Genomic DNA, 2500 nt, shown 5'->3' with positions numbered 1-2500 from the left:
CGAGAGCCCCGTACCTCTGCGCTTCTCTCCTGCAGCTTCTGCGGGTCTCAGTGTGCCTTTCCTTCCTTCTAGTTGTAGAGTTTACAGTCAGCCAGGCTTCCTGTGGTTCTGGATGAAGTCCGTGTTGTTTCTCTGAGGTATTAATCAATTGTTGTGAGCGGCATTAACTTCCCGGTGTTTATCTCTGCCGCCATCTTAGTTTCTCCTCTTTTTTCTTCTTAAATGGATGGTTATAGAATCATTCATTGGAGCTCAGAAAAGTTGTCTCTTAAATCAAGGATAGAAAAAGCACACAGAAATGAATCAGGATTTTATCACTGCTATTTTATATTAACTGTCCTTCAATCCTATATAATAAAACTCTAATATGCAAATCGACCTAACAATGGAATGACTGGTGGAACAACCGGTCACTATGACATGCACTGACCGCCAGGGACAGCTCCTGCGTTGAGCATCTGCTCCTCTAGAGTGAGGCGACCAACAGCAGCAGCGGCGATTGGGGGATGGGAACGGCCAGCTGGTGGCACCAGGCCACCAGCCAAGGCGGGTGCCAGCGGGGGGGTGGGGGGCATTGCCCCGCCAGCTGGTTGTCCCACAGATCAGCCCTGATCGCTGGCCAGGCCCAGGGACCTTACCAGACGCTCAACACAGGAGGTGCCCCCTGGTGCTCAATGTGCTCCCACAGGGGGAGCACCACTCAGCCAGAAGCCAGGCTCACTGCTGGCAAGCACAACGGCTTTTGCAGGAGCCTCTTCTGCCTCTGCAACAGCACTAAGGATGTCCGACTGCAGGGAGCAGGCCTAAGCCATCAGTCGGACATCCCCTGAGGGCTCCTAGACTGCGAGAGGGCACAGGCTGGGCTGAAGGACCCCCCCCCCCCCCTGCAAGAATTTTGTGCACCGAGCCTCTAGTTTATATATAATGTCCTTCAACTTTGCTAAATTATGTATTAGTTCTAATATATTTTTTTTGGGGGGGGGTGGAGGGTTGAGTCCTTAGAAATGTCTACATATAATATCATATTATCTATGGATAAAAACATATTTAATTTTTCTCTTTTGGATTTCTTTTCTGAATGCTTTTATCCCTCTGTTTCTCTCCCCCACCCCCCTCCCTTATTGCACTGGCTAGAATCTCCCAAGACAATGTTGAACTGAAGTTGTAACACTAGACTTCTGTCTTATTTCTAATCCTTGGAAGGAAAGTGTTCAGTAATTAAGGGTAATTTTTGTTAGGTAAAGGGCATATATACAAGTTTCCTTCTCTTCCTAGTTTGTTGAGAGTTTTTGTGAAGAATGGTTGTTGGATTTTTTCAGATGGTTTTCTATGTCTACTGAAATTATCATGTGGTTTTTGTCTTTCATTCTATTAATATGGTGCATTGCATTAGTTGACTTTCAGATATTAAATAAATACTCGTTAGGTATGGCATACATATTGTTTAATTTAGTTTGGTAATATTTTGCTAAAAAGTTTTGTATTCATCTCCATGATGGATATTTTCAGACTCTTTTCATGTGTGGTCTTTATCTGCCTTTGGTATCAGGGTAACATTGGTCTCAAGAAATGAGTGGGGAAGTGTTCCCTCCTGTATATTCTGAGAATGTGTGCAGATTGGTATCATTTCTTCTTCAAATATTTGATGATATTTATCAGCAGAGCCGTATGGACCTGGGCTTCTCTTTATGACAAAATTTTAAATTACTAACTCATTTCTTTTAGTTGGTATAGGCCTATTCAGATTTCCTATTGTCTTTGGGTATCTGTGTCTTTCTAAGAATTTGCATCTTTCAAGGAATTTGCCCCTTTCATAGAAATTGTCTAATTTGTCGGGACAAAGTTGCTTATAATATTCCCTTATAATCCTTTTAATTTCTGTAGGGTCAGTAATGGTATCCCCTCTTTCTTCCTGAATTTGTATCTTCAAAGGTCTTAAGCTTCATTGATTTTATCTATTGTTTTTCTGTTTTCTATTTCATTGATTTTCCTCTCGGGTTTTTTATCCTTCCTTCTGCAAGCTTAGATTTTATTTTGTTCTTTTTCTTATTTCTTAAGTTGGAATCTTAGGTTATATATATTTTAGTGTACTTTTATCCCTCTGTTTCTCTTCTCAACACTCTATTCTCAATACTTTTGATAGCAGATGTGTGGAGGTTTTCTCCAAACCAGGCAATTATCCAGTTCTCTGTAAATACCAACTTGGTGTCCTACAATGCAATTTAATTCTGACACTGTCTTCTTGGGGTTGGTGCAGATCCCATAGGTTAAGAGATCAGTCTCACAATACTGCATCCCTCCCCTCACTTCAGACACCAATGGCAAATCCAAGTTGTCACCAGTGCTTCTGACCAACTGGCTATAAATTGGAGATTCCCACCACCCCCTCTTTGGGTGCAATAATTTGCTGGAATGGTTCACAGAACTCAGGTAAACAGCTTACTTACTAGATTACCAGTTTATTATAAAAGGATGAAATTCAGGGACGGCCAGATGGAAG

General features: G+C 41.9%; 1 protein-coding gene across 1 annotated transcript in view; it reads left to right on the top strand.

The window, feature by feature from the left end:
- ASAH2 (N-acylsphingosine amidohydrolase (non-lysosomal ceramidase) 2) overlaps nt 1–2500 on the top strand; it is a 98632-nt gene that overhangs the window by 90359 nt on the left and 5773 nt on the right. The window lies entirely within an intron of this gene.

This window comes from Myotis davidii, unplaced genomic scaffold (assembly GCF_000327345.1).
Source record: "Myotis davidii unplaced genomic scaffold, ASM32734v1 scaffold933, whole genome shotgun sequence".
Taxonomy (NCBI): Eukaryota; Metazoa; Chordata; class Mammalia; order Chiroptera; family Vespertilionidae; genus Myotis; species Myotis davidii.
The sequence above is the reverse complement of the archived record's forward strand: the minus strand, read 5'-3'. Positions and strand labels throughout refer to the sequence as shown.